An 18,763-nucleotide genomic window follows, 5' to 3' on the forward strand; every position below is an offset into this window, starting at 1 on the left:
TTTTAAAATGTTTATTTGTTTTGAAAGAGAGAAAGAGAGAGAGAGATATGAAAGAACAGGTAAACAGGCATAAGGACAGAAATAGATCTTCTGTCTACTTGTTCATTATATAAATGCCCTTAAAAGCTGTCTCTGGGGCAGGCTGAGTGTGAAGCATGGTATTCAATCCACATCTCCTGTGTGGGTGGCAGGGATCTAAGTACTTGAACCATTGCAGCTATCTCCGTGGTTGTGTATTAACTAGAAGTTGGATTCAGAAATGGAGCTAAGGCTTGAATTTAGGCACACTGATATCAATGCAAACACCACAGCAGGTATTTTTTCCCTTTTTTCTCTTTTTTTAGAAAGTTTTTATTTAATGAACACAAATTTCATAGGTACAGCTTTAGAAATATAGTGGTTCTTCCCTCCATACCCAACCTCCCACCCCGACTCTTGTCCCACCTCCTACTCAGTCTTCCATCCCATTCTTCATAAAGATTTATTTTTAATCAACTTTATATACAGAAGACCAACTCTATGTTAAGTAAAGATTTCAAGAATTTGCACCCACACCCACACACAAAGTATAAAGTATTGTTTGAGAACAAGTTTTACAGTTAATTCTCATAGTACAACTCATTAAGGACAGAGGTCCTACATGGGGAGTAAGTGCACAGTGACACCTATTGTTGATTTAACAATTGACACTCTTATTTATGACACCAGTGTCACTCTTGACATGGGCTGCCAAGGCTATGGAAGCCTTTTGAGTCCACAAACTCCATCAGTGTTTAGACAGGGCCATAACCAAAGTGAAAGATCTCTCCTCCGTTGAGAGAAATGTACATCCTTGTTTGGTTATTGCTTCTTTCTGCTGGGGTCTCACCTACAGAGGTCATTCATATAGACCATTTTTTGCCACAGTGTCTTGGCTTTCATGCCTGAAATCCTCTCATGGGCTTATCAGCCAGTCCAGAGTGCCTTAAGTGTTGATTCTGAGGTCAGGGTGCTGGTTAGGGTGTTTGTCATTCTCTGAGTCTGCTGTGTGGACTGCTTCTCATGTTGCAACATTCTATCTATTGTTATTACCAAACACTTGATTTTATTTATGTGACCCTTTTGACACTTAATCTTATCTATATGATCAATTATACACTTAATATGATCACTTTAAGATGGCATTAATACCACCCAGCTTAATGGGATTTAGAGTCCCATGGCAACTTTTTAGCTTTATCCTTAGGGATAAGTCTGTAGGAATGTGTGCTGAACTGTACAGCTCTCCCTCTCTTGTTCCCACTCTTATTTTTTACTGGGGTCTATTTTCAATTGACTTTATACAACTATGATCAATTCTATGTTAAGTAAAGAGTTCAACTAATGTTATTAAGTATGAAAAAATAAAAATAATAAAAACAAAAAACTGCTCCTCTATGGTCAAGGCAAGGGCTGTTCAAGTCATTGCTTCACATAGTGTTAATTTCACTTCTACAGGTTTCCTTTTAGATGCTCTGTAACAAGTCTTAATCACTGTTCCAAACCCTGTCTCAATAAAAAAAAAAAAAAACCTGTCTCATTAAAAAAAACCTTCTAAAACTGTATTTGGAAAATATCTCACCTTGCAATTGGGGATATTAAAATATTAATGGTTTATGGTACAACTGAAATATCAACAAAACCAAATCATCAGGATATATACTTACAGTCAGAATAGGAATTTATGATTGTCTCTATAATTGCAATCCATAGGGTTGTCTTTTCATACCATACCCCCACTACATTTTAGAAAATTATTTTTATGAAGCAAGCATTGAGATGCAACAGGTTAATCTACTGCTGAGGACACCTGCATCTCATATTGGCATGCTCAGTCAAGTTGTGGATACTGCACTCTCCATCCAACTTACTGCTTCTACACTTTGGAAAGCATCAGTTGAAGGCTCAAGTACTTAAGTTCTTGCCACCCAGGAAATCTGGGTAGAGTTCCTGGTTCCTGGCTCTGTCTGGCCTAGCCACCACTGTTGTAGCCATTAAGGGAGTGAACCACCAGATGGAAGATATCTCTTTGTGTGTGTCCCCATCTATCACTCTTCATTTCAAATAAATAAGCATATCTTTAAAAATATGTTATCCTAAATTTTCAGATATGAAATGCATAAATTTTGTATACATTATATAAAATTAAAAATGTTTTGTATTCATATTCATGTATATACATACATGTACATACATATTTGTGATGTAAAACATACCAATCCTCTTGGCCATTTGTAGGTACTGAATGATGATAAGCCCTGATTTCCTTCTAATTACAAAGAGATTAGGCACTCTATAAACAGCTAGATATATAGCATATTAAGTGCAGGGCTTACAGAAGCATGCTGAATGCCATACACAGACAAAAAAGATCATTTCTTGGCACTTTGGCTAAGATCAAGTGTAAACAAAAAAGAATTGGAAGACATTTTGTAGAGCTGAAAAGGAGAAAACAATGGACATGCCTTGATAGAGGAAACCAGAAATTTAACAAGGAATCATAACAACATTCAAATTATTGTTTTTAGTTTACTATGAAAACCCAGCTAAGTCTCACCTAAGCCCCTCAGGAGGCCCCATGTTCATTGTGGAGCTGAAAAAATATGTAAAATTATAAAAGTTTGTAAACTTTGCATTTTTAATACCTCCATTGAGATAATTCATGTGCCTTTGCTTCTTTTTTTCTTCACTTTGTGAGGTTCATTCTGTTTTCTAGCTTAGTTTCTTAGCTTTGTGCTTCTGATTTTGGGTGAGGGGGTGACAAAGCTGAACATTAGAAAAAAGAGACATTTACTTGACACTGAATAAGATATTTGAAAGAGACGGGGCATGACATTGTTATCAGAAATAACCACCATGTAGGATTGCTTCCTAACTTCCAAGAACCCTATAGCTGATCTAGGCTGAAGACTATTGAATAGAGATTTGAGGCCGGCGCCGCGGCACAATAGGCTAATCCTCCGCCTTGTGGCGCCGGACAACCGGGTTCTAGTTCCAGTTGGGGTGCCAGATTCTGTCCTGGTTGCCCCTCTTCCAGGCCAGCTCTCTGCTGTGGCCAGGGAGTGCAGTGGAGGATGGCCCAAGTGCTTGGGCCCTGCACCCCATGGGATACCAGCAGAAGCACCTGGCTCCTGCCTTCGGATCAGCGTGGTGTATTGGCCGCAGCACGCCAGCTGCGGCAGCCATTGGAGGGTGAACCAACGGCAAAGGAAGACCTTTCTCTCTGTCTCTCTCTCACACTGTCCACTCTGCCTGTCAAAAAAAAAAAAAAAAAGAATAGAGATTTGAAAATTTGTAAGACATACGGAATCTTTTTATCAAAAGAATGTTGAAATCCTTTACATGATGGATTAATTATGTTCCCCGTAATTATTCTGTTAGATAATATCTTATAGGTGAAAAAAGACTTTCCTAAGAAAAAAATTTATTTTCTTCCTGGAGCTCTCTTTGGCCAGACTGAAGTCTGAGAGCTTATCCAGTATACTTTCTAAGCTTAAATGAGTGAGGCATAAAAAGTCATAGGTCACAGGTGATTGGCTGCTATTCCAGATTTTTCGGTAGTTTCACTTAGAAGTATTGTGCCAACAGATCACTGCTGGATTTTTGGACTAGACAATTGTGATTTATATACTAAGCCCAATTTAAGACCAAAGTAAATCCACTGACTTTGAAAGAGTGTCAATTTTACAAATATGCTCTTCTTTATCTCATTTCTCCTTAAATCCATTTTTTTTTAATGTATTCATTTGAAAGAGTTACAGAAAGAAGGAGACACACACACACAGACACAAACACACACGGGATGGGGAGGGATAGAGAGACAGAGAGATTTTCTATCCATTTGTTCACTCCCTACATGGCCACAGGAGCGTCTTCCAAGTCTCCCACGTACACTTGGGCCATCTTCCACTGCTTTTCCCAAGCCTTATCAAGGAACTGGTCTGGAAATGGAGCAGCTGGGAAACCAACAGGTGCCCATATGGGATGTCAGCACTGCAAGTGATGGTTTCACCCGCTATACCACAATGCCAGCAGTTGCAATAGTTTGTTGCCCACAGATCCTTTCTGGATATGTTGGGTGTAAAAGGCAGAGGCTTTTTATCACTTTAGAAAGTTTTGTAGTGAATACAAATCCTGGACTTTGAATTCTACCTGAATTGATTACACTCAGCCACCATTATAAAAATTCTCAGTTCCTGAACAAATAATATGTAGTTACAATACTGGCTGAGTCAAATGTTCCAGTGTGACAATTATGGAATCCCTGGTAAATACATTAGGCATGATGACTCAGGCTTGGAATAAAATAGTTAGCACCTTCTGTGCACAAAACACTACACTGTGTGCTTGGTGGGATGCACAGAAAGCTTGTTCAAGAATATGTGATCTTTTGGGGAACACAGAGCCACATCAAGATTTATACTTGCTATTTGAGAATCTGAACTGGTGTTAATAAGCAGAGAAGTCAGCAGTGCTGAGCTGGATTTATTCAGGAAGGCTCAGTGGGGGTGGTCAGCTGGAATAGTATATAGGTAGAGGGTCCACAGATGTGTAAGTCTTTACAGGATAGCTAGATCTATTGAATGTCTTCCAAAATATTTTGCCAGAACAATGCATGCAATTTTTTGGTTTGTTGCTTTAATTCAATCAAGATATGGGTAGATGATATCCGCCTAGTTTGCACTTTTTTTTCCCCTATACAATTTGAGTAAAGAATTGGCAGGCATAAAATTTAGGGAGACACTTACAATGTTATTTTTAATCTTTCCCTTTCAATATGCTTATAAATAGCAATGGTAAACTGTGAACCTCTCTCCTTTAGAAATGCTGATATCCCCAAGGCTTAGTCAGTTTCAAGGCTTTTGCAGGGAACTGCATTACTTGGGTTTCTTTGAAAGGAAGACAGTTATTAAAATCCCAATGATTGTAGCTACTTAGTGGACAGGCTCTAAAATTGGTACTGCCTGAGAGCATTTTTCTAAAATTCACATGCACATAAACGTGTCCAAGTAAAGACATCAGTAGATAGTGGTTACAGCACATGGAAGCTGCCCAGTTTGCTCAAACCTCATGCAGCTTTATTTTGGTGTGGCAGTCTTTTAAAAGACACACAAACAGAAAAAGGAACAAAAATAAAAGCAGTGAGTTGATTTTGAGTAATACTTGTCAAATTAAGTTCTCAAAATATTAAATTCTACTAAGTTTATGCTGGGAGGAAATATGACTCTTACAAAAACAGATCATTTTACGATAATTCCAATATGCTGCTCCTATTGGGTAGGATTTTGAAATCTTTTGAAGAGATCTTTATCTTGTACTGGAAATGATACTTCTTCCATGGAAAGCCCAGGAATGGTATCTTAAGAATAGTCTTATTATTTTCAACACTTCCTACACACCAAGACAGAAATATCATTAGAATTCTCTTTCTTCTACTTTTGGCTGTAGTTACAAAAGAAAAAGGGCATCTGAAAGTGTTCAAATCCAGCCCATTTGAGTGAGCAATTCTATGTGCATCATGGAGAAGGTCCCTAATCCTGATAACTCCATGTAACCTCAGCTGAGGACCTCTCCTTAGCACACAGGTTTGCTAATGATCCTTTTGGACTCCTACCCTGCCTTTTTAACATCTGACTCTTTCTCCATGGACTTTTACTAAATGCTGCTTCTGCTGCTTCTTTCTCTCCTTCTTCAACTCCCTTTTCCTTCTCCTTCTCGTTCTGTATTTTCTCCATGCCTCAGTGCATATTTTGCCATCTGGTCAGTATGTCTGCCTTATGGCTTCCCAAACAAAGTTTCGTTTTTTTTTTAAAACGTTTACTAAATTGTTTATAATATTCTCCAAGTTGCTGCTTCCCCCCTTTGCATTATAGCACTGTTAATATACCTAAGGATAATTCAGGGTAAGTTTTCTTCTAGAATTTTTTTCCCACCATCAACAGTAACCCAAATCATCAGTGAAGTGCTGATAAGATATCAATATAACTTGTCTACTCAGTTTTTTTTTTTTTTCTCATCAGGAGCATAATCAAATTTTTATGCATGCTCATTGTTTTTCTTGACTAATATATTATAAACAAAGGTTCAATCTCTTTCGTATTTGTGCTACGTTTCTAATAAATTACTTTATACCCAGTAGACATTCTTTAATATCACTAAATATAAGTGGTCATTTATTTTTTGAATTATAAAAATAAGTTAAGAGGTATACACTATAAATACAGAAAAGTGTATCATTATGCATTATGTGTTGACTGTATCTGTTCTTGTATTTGATTATAATACTCCTTTTAAAATCTTTTTTTTTTTTATTTTTGACAGGCAGAGTGGACAGTGAGAGAGAGACAGAGAGAAAGGTCTTCCTTTTGCTGTTGGTTCACCCTCCAATGGCCGCCGCGGTAGTGCGCTGCGGCCAGCGCATCGCGCTGTTCCGATGGCAGGAGCCAGGTGCTTATCCTGGTCTCCCATGGGGTGCAGAGCCCAAACACTTGGGCCATCCTCCACTGCACTCCCTGGCCACAGCAGAGAGCTGGCCTGGAAGAGGGGCAACCGGGACAGGATCGGTGCCCTGACCGGGACTAGAACCCGGTGTGCCGGCGCCGCAAGGCGGAGGATTAGCCTGTTGAGCCACGGCGCCGGCCTATAATACTCCTTTTAAAGAGCACTATAATTTTTTTATTTGAAAGTGATATTTCTAAATCTCTTCCTGGCTTCTAAAAAATTCTCTCTTGGTCAGTGCTTCTCACACTAGCATGCAATCACCTGGAGAATTTCTTTAAAAAAATAGATGCCTGGGAATAGTCTTTATATATTCAGATTTGTAGTCTAGGTAAGATCCACAAATTTAAGTTTTAAATCCATTCCTGGTAATATCATTGCTCTCAGTCTGGTGGCTAAACTTGAGCAGAATTAACATAAACCGCTATATATCCTGCATGACTATTTTCTCTTGAGAAAAGTGCTAGTGGTTTGTGCCAGGCATAGGACTACAGGTTTCAGTAGTGAATAAAATAGCCACAATCCGTGATCTTGTAAAGCCTAGATAAGCAGTGCATGAGCGCTGTTAAAAGAGGAGTATGACTGTTAGTTTATCATACAGTAAAGAAATGTACCTTCAAAATGTGCAGAGCTACAAATAAAATGTTCTAGGAGACAGAAAGACTCAGTATTTCTGAAAAGTGCATTCACCATTATTCAGTGCTGTTTTTGGTATTATAAGAAAAGCACAACTATGTGAGTATTATGTGTATATGTATACATATAATAAAATCACAGAAAAATTGCTTTGTTTTTTTTAAAGGTAATGAAAGACTGGAGTGTGGCATAGTGGGTCAAGACTCTCCCTGTGATTTTGGTATTCCATATGAGCACCCAGCTGTTCTACTTCCAATCCAGTTCCCCGATAATGTGCTTGGGAGAGCAGCGGAAGATGGCAAGTGCTTGATCCCCTGTTACTCATGTGGGAGACCCAGATGGAGTACCAGGTTTTGGCCTGGACAATCCTGATCATTGTGGCCTTTTGGGGAGTGGACCAGCAGATGAAAAATCTCTGTCTCTGTCTGTTCCTTTCTCCCTGTAATGCTTTCTTTCAAATAAGTAAATCTTTTTTATATTTTATTTTTATATATTTATTTATTTGAAAGGCAGCATGACAGAGGGAGTTAGGTAGGTAGAGAGAGAGAGTGAGAGAGATCTTTTATCTGCTGGTTCATTCCTCAAATAGCTCCAAAGGCCAGGGCTGCGACAAGTGGAATCTAGGAGCTTCATATGGGTCTCCCATGTGAAGTGCAGGGGCCCAACCACTTCGGCCAACTTCCACTGTTTTCCCAGGTGCATTAGCAGAGAGCTGGATCAAAAGTAGAGCAGTAGGGACTTGTACTAGTACCTATATAAGACACAGGTGTTACGGGTAGGCATCTTTATCTGCTATATCACAATATTTGCCCCTAAATAAATCCTTTTTTAAAAGATTATGAAAATAAATTCACTAAACAGGAAAGTCTGCCTTTTCTAAATGCCCACGATAAAATGAAAGCTACTGTAATTTTAGTCCTTTCTTGACTACCTTGAGTCTAAGAATTGCTCTTCCATTACCAAGAAGTTAATGATAACAGGCAATAAAGATTTTGAGCTGCCAAGTGAAAAAGTACTAATTCTGAGATCGTAAGTTCTGATCAGTATATTCTGTGTCAGTGATAATTTGTATACACTCTTATTTTCAGACTTTGGAGTGATTTTTACTTAAATAACACAATTTAGTGATTCTATGGGACTATATTAACTATTTTATACCTAGATAAAGGAATTGAACCTAATTAAGTTGATTTTGCTTTAGGTTGTAATGATAACAGTTTATTTTTTAAACTAGATATTCTAACAGTTTTTAAAAAAATATTTATTTATTTGGAAGCCAGAATACATATACATACAGAAATAGACAGACAGACAGACAGAGAGATCTTCCAATTGCTGTTTCACTCCTCAAATGGCTGCAATGGCTAGGGTTAGGTCAGACCAACCAATAGCCAGGAATTTCTTCCAGGTCTCCCAAATGTGTGCAGAGGCCCTAGTGTTTGGACTATCTTCTGCTGCTTTCCTAGACACATTAGCAGGGAGTGCGATCAGAAGTAAAACAGCCGGGACTTGAACTGGCACCTATAAAGGAGGCTAATGCTATAGGTGATGGGTTTACCCACTATGCTACAACTCTGGCCCCAACAACCTAACTCTTTGACCAGGTCTATCTCTTCCTCCATCGACATTTTGCTGGTTTGCTGCGTTAAAGAGATATAGTCATACAACATGTGTTATGAAAAGTATTTTCTCTGTTGTATGATGCAGAAATCAGTGCATTTGAAAATTTTATTTCCAATGAGACATTTTCCAAAAGTTTTACTTTTGGAAAACTCAGCTAAAGTTCTGGCCTTGTCTCTAGGATTTTATTGGGAAAAAAAGTCTTTGAAATGTTGAAGTAGAAAAACAAACATTTTTGAATTATCATATGGTATAGAGATTCCAACATGGTGGGAGAGGGAGGGAGCTTACTGCTCTAGTCTAAGGGGAGACAGTTTTAAAAAAAGTAGAGAATTAGGCCGGCGCCGTGGCTCAACAGGCTAATCCTCCGCCTTGCGGCGCCGGCACACGGGATTCTAGTCCCGGTTTGGGCGCCGGATTCTGTTCCCGTTGCCCCTCTTCCAGGCCAGCTCTCTGCTATGGCCCGGGAAGGCAGTGGAGGATGGCCCAAGTGTTTGGGCTCTGCACCCCATGGGAGACCAGAAGAAGCACCTGGCTCCTGCCTTTGGATCAGTGCAGCGCACCAGCCACGGTGGCCATTGGAGGGTGAACCAATGGCAAAGGAAGACCTTTCTCTCTGTCTCTCTCTTTCACTGTCCACTCTGCCTGTCAAAAAAAAAAAAAAAAAGTAGAGAATTTGCAATCTCAGGGAAAAGTTAGGGAGAAAACTGTGGTAGAAACTCCATGCAAGTTAGAATGATGCTGTGGATCTTTGTGGAGGCTGTGCACACACAGCACCAACACAGATACAACACAGGGTCCCTACAGTCTGGAGCCTCAGCACCAGCTTTGGGGAGTGAGGTGAGACCAGACTGCAGCAGCTCAAGCTACTGACAATAAAGCCGTGCAGAGGGGCCAGCACTGTGGCATATTGGATAAAGCCTCTGCCTGCAATGGTGGCATCCCTTATGGGCACTAGTTGTAGTCCTGGCTGCTCCATTTCCAGTCTAGCTCTCTGCTATGGCCAGGGAAAGCTATGGATGATGGCCCAAGTGCTTGGGCCCCTGCACCTGCATAGGAGATCTGGAAGAAGCTCCTGGCTCCTGGATTAGGATCAGTGTAGCTCTGGCAATTGCAGCCATTTAGGAATTGATCCAGTAGATGAAAGAATTCTCTCTCTCTCTCTCTCTTTCTTTCTACCTCTGCCTCTCTGTAACTCTGCTTTTCAAATAAAAAAATAAATCTTAAAAATAATGCTGTAGGGAGAGTCTAGTGTGAGTCTGATATGAAGCCCTGTGGGGGACAGTGTTCATGCCAACCTAAAGGAAAAGAAGGGGCAGATTTCTCTCCCCAGTCTCCCAAACATGATGCCATACAACTAGCTGAGACAGAGTGGGTGCTATTTTGGACATACATAACAGCTGTGCCAGCTTGTGTTGGCACAACCAGCAACCAGCCAAGAGGAGATGCCTGAGTTGGACTGGGAGGATTGACAGGGGGCTAGGCACCCACATAGATCTGTGAGGTGCTTCTAGTCTCCCAGCTTAGGCTGTCAGGTTGGAGTACTCTGGGATCTTCTTTATCTCTCTGTGTGTGGGATGGACTGGCAGGGCAGAGTGGATCCATGGTGCCTCATGACTGTGGGAACCTTGTGTGCTGGGACTGTAGAAACACTGGGGCTGTGTGGGAGTGTGCAGGGTGTGGTTGGGTTTCTGGGCCATCGCTGTGGGCAGCTTTACATGCTTGGGGCTACCTGTTTTCCTGGGGTGGGTCATAGCTGCAGGATCTGTGCTCACAGTGAGGACTGCATGGATCTTTTGTGTGGCTCTTGTAGCAGCACAGATGAATATCACATACACTAGAGCTAGTGCCCAGGCATTGGTAGCTTTGGAGGAGAAAAGGTGAGGATGAGACAACACCAACAGGGCTGATCAAACCCTCTACTCTAATTAAAATATAAAAAAGGAAGATACACCACACCAAACTTTGGAGCCATCTTGGATATCCCCCTTGCCTGGGAGCAATGTATGCAGCACCCTAGCCACACCCAGCACATGCCTCTACATATTCACTAAAAGAACAAACACTCCACTAAGCCTCAGAAGCTTGGCCCAAAGATAAAAACAATTAGAGGGAAAAAATGTATCTCCACAAATGTCTAAGAATAAGTGCAGAAATTCAAGAAATGAGAATAAGGAATATATGTACCCCCCCAAAATAGCAACATATCAATACTAGAATGTGAAGATGATGAGATTGATGAAATGCTTGAATGAAATTCTAAAATTTAATCATAGGATTACTCAGAAGTAATCAGAAACAAATCCAGGAATTAAAGAAATCCATAAATGACATGAATGAAAAATTTTCCCTTTAAATTGAGATTTTTAAAGAGAAATCAAAGTTAAATATTAGAAATGAAGAATTCAATAGATCAAATAAAAAGTGTGATGTAAAGCAAAGAAGATTTGGTGAAGCAGAAGAAAGGATATCCGAGTTAGAAGATAAATTTCTGGAAATTTTACAGTTAAAAAAAGAAGAGGAAATTATAAAAATTAAAAACAGCACTGGAGATTTATGTGATACTATCAAACAACCCACATATGGGTGTTAATAGTTCCAGAAGTTGTGGAAAGAGAAATTGGAATAGAAGGCTGTTTTAGTGAAATAGAAAACTTCCCAATTGGGAGAAAAAAGTAGACATCCAAGTAGAGGAAGCACAGAGAATTCCTAACAAGCATGATGGCAAAATATCTTCACCATGATACGTTGTAGTCAAACTCTCCACAGTAAAGCATAAAGAAAAGGTTTTTAAATGTCCAGGAGAGAAAGGCCAGATTACTTTTAGAGGATCTTAAATAGACTCAAAGCTGATTTCTTAATAGAAACACTACAGGTTCTTAAATTATGGTGAGATATAGTCCAAGTCTTAACAGATAAAAACTGCCAACCCAGATTACTATACCCTGCAAAGCTGTCATTTATGAATGAAGGTGAAATAAAGACCTTCCATAAGAAAAAGAAATTGTAAGAATTTGTCATTACTCATCCAACCATACAGAAGATGACAAGTCATTAAATATTGATAGTCACCTTGAATGTAAATGGCCTCAACAATCCAGTTAAAAAATACAGACCAGTTGAATAGATTAAAAAATAAGACCTACTTATTTGCTGCCTACAAGAAACACATCTCACCAACAAAGATAACTTCAGATCAAAAGTGAAAGGGTGAAAAAGCTATTCCATGCTAACAGAACCCAATAAAGAGCTGATGTAGCCATCCTAATATCAGACAAAATAGAATATAACACAAAAACTGTAATAAGAGACAAAGAAGGTCACCATGTACTGATTAAGGGATCAGTTCAGCAGGAATATGTGACTATAATAAACATATTTGCACCCAATTACATGGCATGTAGCCATTTAAAAGAAATGTTAATGGATCTAAAGGGAGACATAGACTCCAGTAAAATAGTAATGGGAGACTTCCATACCCCACTTTCAGCAATGAACAGATCAACTAGACAGAAAATAAGCAAGGAAACAACAGAGTTAATCAATACTATAGAATAAATGGACCCAACTGATATCTACAGAGCTTTTCACCCCACAGTTGCAGAATACACATTCTTCTCCGCAGTGCGTGGAACTTTCTCTAGGATACACCATAGGCTAAGCCATAAAGCAAGCCTCAGCAAATTCAAAAAATTCAAAATCATACCATGCGTCTTCTCTGACAACAGTGGAATGAAGCTGGACATAAATAAATAAATCAGGAATCTCTAGAATATATGCAAACACATGGAGACTAAACAAAATGTCCCTGAATGAACAGTGGGTCATAGAAGAAATCAAAAGAAAAAAATAAAAAGGGCTGTATCTGATGAAGTCTTATATTGCTTTCACTGATTTTCCATTGTCTAGAATTCAGCAGAAAGATGTAATTAAAAAAATTCTATATAGTTTTTTCATAATATTCATTTTGCATGAACTTCTGGAAAATTCTTTGTATTTACCATTCATAGGAAACAGAGGAACATAAAATGGTTTATTAGGGAGAGAAATAGGGAGAAAGAGATGGAATTAATTAATTAAGGAATGAGGTATGATTGTGAGGGCTGGCAAATCCAAAATTGCTGGACAGACTGACATATTGGAGAGCAAGGGAAGAATTTATGCTGTGATTTGAGTCCGAAGGTTGTGTGGGTACAGAATTCCCTGTATCTTCCTTGAGAGATCTCACCGTCTTACTCTTAAGGTCTTTAATTGATTGGATTAGATGAGCCCACCCACATTATGGAGGGTAATCTATGTTACTAAAAGTTGGCTGTGGTAAATGGTAATTTCATCAATAAATACTTTTACAGAGGTAGGCGTCAGGCTTAGGTTTTACGTGAGTGCTTGGGACTCCTGCATCACTTATCAGAGTGCCTGATTGGAGTGCTGACTCCTCCTTTTCTGTTACAGCTTTTTCTGACACAGCTTGAGTAGCATATGATGGTTTAAGTACTTGGTTTCCTTCACTCATGTGGGAGACTTGAATTGAGTTCTGTTTGTCTGGCTCCATCTCTCGGTTTTAAAAACAGTAAAAGTAATACATATTAATTTTAAAAGATACTCTGATAGCCAAGTTGTTAAATATTATTAATCCTCACACACAACAACACTTGAAAATTACCTATAGAGACTTTGAAACAGAAATTACAGGTCCATTTAATTTGATATGATCTGTCATCAATAAATCCAATGAAAACCACTTTACTCTTATCTGTTTATTAGAGTATAGAAAACGTGTGCTCTGATCCATCCCAGAACTGATATGTTACTGATCCAGGCTGTCAGTTCCAGAGATCTGAACAGTCCATGTCTAGATTGTATAGCACAGATCAGGACATCTTCACATACAAAAGCTCAGCAGAGACAGGTCATCACTGAAAGCGTCATCACATCAGGACACATCTGCATTGGCTAATGTGCTTATTCTATTTGAAACATAGAAACTAGCTTTGTAAGTGCATCTTAGTTCAGGAGTGGGATGAGTAGAATGCGAGGCAAGAAATGAATTGGATAATCTTGATAAGCTACAGTACTCTGGTAAATAATCCAGATCCAACATCTGGGACTTTCTATATATGTTGTTCTAGCACTCCTTTACTTGCCTTTGCTCTCAGATGTTCTAGACTCATCTCATCTCATTACTATTTCCTCTCTTCCATGATTTCCAGTGATCAAATGCCAGTAGCTTTTCTTGGATCCTATCCTTATGTCAACTTTCCTAATTTCAAAACATTTTCACAGTACAATATGGTTTCCAAGTTTGTGCCCTTAAATTCTTTTTCCTGTGTGGGTATCCTAGAAATACACATATGCTGAGATTTTATGTAAAGGCAGCAAGGGATGGGGGAGCAATTACTTTGCATATATGTATATATATACATATATATATACATAAATTCAAAGTAGATCACTTGAATATATAAGAACTAAAAATATTTGTTCAATATAATTATTGCACATATCTCACAAAATTATCTAGTAATTTTTTGATTACTGTTTGGGGATTTTTAAAAATGAAATTTATTTCACAATATGTATGCCCTGCTATACATTGTCATAAGAAATTTCTTATTTTTTAATTCTGTATTAAAAATAAATCTAAATGCTTATAAATAAAAAGAAAATAAGATATAAATTGACAGAGTGTTTTAAAGATATTTTTAAAAGTTGATGTATCATTAAAAAGGTATTTAAAGAATAATTACAGGGCCAGCACTGTAGAATAGTTGGCTAAGCCTCCACCAGCAGCACAGACATCGTATATGGTTGCCGATTTGTGTCCTGACTGCCCATCTTCTGATTTAGCTCTATACTGATGGCCTGGGAAAGCAGTGGAAGATGGCCCATAATGCATGGGACCCTGCATCCACATGGGAGACCTGGAAGAAACTCTTGGTTCCTGGCTTCATATCAGCCCAGCTCTGGCAGTTGCATCCATTTGGAGAGTGAACCAGCAGATGGAAGACTTTTCTCTCTGTCTATTCCTCACTCTCTGTGTAACTCTGCCTCTCAAATAAATAAAATCTTTTAAAAAATTACAAATAAGAAAACACAGTAGTCTTCTAGAAACAGTAGAGTGTTTTCCATTGTTGTGTGATATTCATTGGATTGTGACTGTTATAGTACACTTAGTAGAGATGTTTTCTTTTTTTTTTAAAGAAGAGACTTACTTATTTGAAATGTGTGTGTGTAGAGGGAGAGCTCTTCCTTCCACACACTGGTTCATGCCACAAATGGCGCAACGCTTGGGACTGAACCAAGTAGAAGCCGTTAATCGAAAACTCCATCTGTGTCTCCCATATGAATAGGGGAATCTCAGGCCCTCATTTATTGCTTCCAGGATGCATTAACAGGTAGCTGGATTGAAGTGGAGTAGCCAGGAGTCAATGGATATGTGGGCATATCAAATGATAGATTAACCTGCTGTGCCTTGAGGGCAGCCCTAATAGTTTTATTTTATATTTCTATTTAAGGTAAAAAAATTTCATGTATTTCATATATACAGATTTAGAAACATAATGATATTTACCTTTCATCCTTCTTGCCTGTGCTCCAGTGCTTCCTCCTCCTTCCTCTCTTATTCCCACTCTTAATTGTTACAGTGATCAACTTTAATTTTACTTTCTACTCATAATATTATCCAGACACTAAGTAAAGAGTTAAACAAATAGTAAGAAGAAAAAGAAAAACACTGTTTTGTTCTTCAACAGTAGAGACGAGGGTAGTAAACAATGTTCAAACCTCAAAATATCAATTTCACTTCTATGCATTACATGTTTGGTACTCTATTAGTTACCACAGATTAGGGAAAATATATAGTATTTGATCTTTGAGACTGGCTTATTTCACTAAGTATCATGGCTTTTAGTTGTATCCATTTTGTTGCAACACATAGGATTTTATTGTTTTTTATGACTGAGTAGCACCCATACTATATAATACCATAATTTCTTTATCTAGTCCTCAGTTAATGGACATATGTATTGATTTCATATCTTAGCTATCGTGAATTGAGCTGTAATGAAAATAGAGATACAGATAAAACTTTCATATGCTGATTTCATTTCCTTTGGGTAAATTCCCAGGAGAAGGATTGCTGGGTCTATTTTCAGCTTTCTGAGCTATTTCCATACTGACTTCCACACTGGCTATACCAGTTAACTTTCCCACCAACAGTGGATTAGGGTACCTTTCTCACCACATTCTCTCCAGCATTTATGGTTTGTTGATTTCTGTATGGGAAACATTCTAACTGGGGTGAGGTAGAACCTTACTGGGATTTTGATTTGTATTTCCCTATTGGCTAGTAATCCTGAATATTTTTTCATGTCTCTGTTGGCATTTGACTTTCCTCTTTTGAAAAATGCCTGTAAAGCCCTTTGCCCATTTAGTAACTGGTGTTTGCTTTGTTATTGTTGACTTTCTTGATTTCTTTATAGATTATGAATATTAATCCTTTATCAGTTGCAAAGTTTGCAAATATTTTCTCCCATTCTTTCGGTTGCCTCTTCACTTTGCTGAGTATTTCATTTGCAATGCAGAAGCTTCTCAGCTTGATGCAATCCCATTTGTCCATTTTGGCTGATAACCTGTGCTTCTGGATTCTTTTTCAAGAAGTCTTTGCTATGCCAATGTCTTACAGAGTTTCCCCCAAGTTTTCCTCTAGTAATTTGATGGTATTAAGTCAAAGATTTAGATTCTTGATCCATTTTGAGAGGATTTTGTGTAAGGTATAAGGTAGGCATCCTGCTTAATACTTCTGCATGCAGAGATTCAGTTTTCCCAGTACCTATTGCCAAAGAGACTGTGCTGGCTCCAGGGATTGAGTTAGGCTCTTTTTTCAAATATAAGTTGCTTGTAGATGTGTGGATTGATTTCTGGAGTTTCTATGCTGTATCATTGGTCTACATGTCTATTTTTGTGTTAGCACCAAGATATTTTGATGATAACTGCCCTGTAGAATGTTTTGAAATCTGGTATTACGGTACTTCCTGTTTTGTAGCTTTCCGAGGACTCCTGTGTTTCCATTTGAATTTTACTGTCATGTTTTCTAGATCTGGGAATGTCCTTGGTATTTTGATTGCGATTGTATTGAATATGTAAATCACTTTCTGTAGTATGGGGATTTTGATGATACTAATTATTCCGAGCCATGAATATGGATAATTTTCCATTTTTTGTATCTTCTTTTATTTCTTTCTTTAATGGTTTTTTTAAGGTTTTTTTTTTTTTTCTTTTGCCAGGCAGAGTTAGACAGAGAGAGAGAGAGACAGAGAGAGTTATAATCAGTGAGAGAGAGATATAAAGAGAAAGGTCTTCCTCCCGTCAGTTCACTCCACTAATGGCTGCCACGGCCAGCGCTGCACCGATCCAAAGCCAGGAAACGGGTGCTTCATCCCGGTCTCGCATGAGGGTGCAGGGACCCAAGCACTTGGGCCATCCTCCACTGCCTTTCTGGGCCACAGCAGAGAGCTGGACTGGAAGAGGAGCAACTGGGACTAGTACCTGGGGTGCTGGTGCCGCAGGCAGAGGATTAGCCTAGTGAGACACAGTGCTGGCCCTTTTAAGGTCTTTTTAAAAAATTTATTTGACAGGCAGAGTTAGACAGTGAGAGAGAGAGACAGAGAAAAGTCTTCCTTCTGTTGGTTCACCCCCCAAGTGGCCCTATGGCTGGCGCTGTGCTGATCCAAAGCCAGGAGCCAGGTGCTTCCTCCTGGTCTCCCATGCGGGTGCAAGGGCCCAGGTACTTGGGCCATCCTCCACTGCCCTCCCAGGGCACAGCAAAGAGCGTGACCGGAAGAGGAGCCATCGGGACTAGATCCCAGAGGCCATATGGTGTGCAGCGCTGTAGGCGGAGGATTAACCAAGTGAGACACAGTGCCGGCCCCTTCTTTAATGTTTTGAAATTTTCATCATAGAGATCTTTGACATCTTTGGTTATTTATTCCAAGCTATTTAATTCATTGTATCTATTGTGAATGGATTGATCTTATAAATTGTTTATCAGCCATAACATAGTCTGTGTATAGAAAGGGTATAGAGGGGCCAGCACTGTGGTGTAGTGGGTAAAGCCCCTGCCTGCAGTGACGGCATCCCATATGGGCACCGGTTTGTTTCCCAGCTGCTTCACTTCCTAGTTAGCTCTCTGGTATGGCCTGGAAAAGCAGTACAAGATGGCCCAAATCATTGGGTATCTGCACCCTTGTGGGAGACCTGGAAGAAGCTACTTGCTCCTGGCATCGGATCGGTGCAGCTCCTGCCATTGTGACCAATTGGGGAGTCAATCAGCAAATGGAAGAACTCTCTAATCTCTCTCTGGCTCTCCTTCTCTCTCTGTGTAACTCTGACTTTCAATTAAATAAATAAATCTTTAAAAAATAAAAAGGCTACAGAATTTTGTGTGTTAATTTTATATCCTGCCATTTTACCAAACTCTTTTATGAGGTCCAATAGTCTCTTAGTGGAGTCTTTTGGACCCTCTATATGTAGAATCATGATTGCTGACTCAATCTTATTAGATTGTGTGTACCCAGGAAACATTTCTTCTAGATTTCCCAATTTGTTGGCAAACAGTGCTTTGTAGTAATTCCTGATGTTTCTTTTTATTTCTGTAGTATCCATTGTCACATACCCTTCTTTATCCTTGACTTTATTAATTGGCATTTTCTCCTTGTTTTTTTTTTTTTTTTTTTTTTTTTTTTTTTTTTTTTTGGTTCGTGGCGTAAATGATATATCTTTTTTTTTTCAAGAAACAAGCTTTTCATTTCACTCATCTTTTACATTTTTGTTTCAGTTTTGCCTATTTCTTCTCTAATTTTAATTATTTCTTTCCTTCTACTAATTTTGTATTTGGTTTGTTGTTATTGTTCTATATCATTGAGATGCATTAATAGCTCATTTATTTTCATCCTTTCCAATTTCTTGATATAGGCACCACTGCTCTAAACAT

The sequence above is a fragment of the Lepus europaeus genome, chromosome 7 (assembly GCF_033115175.1).
Source record: "Lepus europaeus isolate LE1 chromosome 7, mLepTim1.pri, whole genome shotgun sequence".
NCBI lineage: Eukaryota > Metazoa > Chordata > Mammalia > Lagomorpha > Leporidae > Lepus > Lepus europaeus.